The following is a 416-nucleotide window of genomic DNA, read 5'->3' as shown; positions in this document are numbered from 1 at the left end:
TCTATCTCTCTATCTCTCTCTCTACACCCTGCTGTCTGGTGCTCTTTCACTCCCACTCTGACTGGCTCTAACGCCTGCCTGCTGGTTTTCTGTCTAAGCCTCCCTCCCCTGCCTCTTTTTCTCTCTCTCTCTCTCTCTCACACACACACACACACACACACACACACAATCACACACACACACATGCTGGGAGCTGCTCCTTACTGTATCCATGGCAACTGGGTGGGCTAAGCAGCTTTCGTCAACGTTGGCGGGGCGCCAGTGTCTGTCCTCCACTCCCTCCCCCATCCTCCTCCTCCTCTCTTCCTCTACCTTCCCTGTCACCAATGCACTGTTTGCTCTTTTTCTTTTGACTGTTCATCATTTTATAAGCTCTAAACACACTGCTTCCATTCCTGTATGTGTGTCTGTGTGTG

This window comes from Morone saxatilis, unplaced genomic scaffold, assembly GCF_004916995.1.
Source record: "Morone saxatilis isolate NCDOM2014 unplaced genomic scaffold, NCSU_SB_2.0 Contig0, whole genome shotgun sequence".
Lineage (NCBI taxonomy): Eukaryota > Metazoa > Chordata > Actinopteri > Moronidae > Morone > Morone saxatilis.
This window is presented reverse-complemented; position numbering follows the sequence as displayed.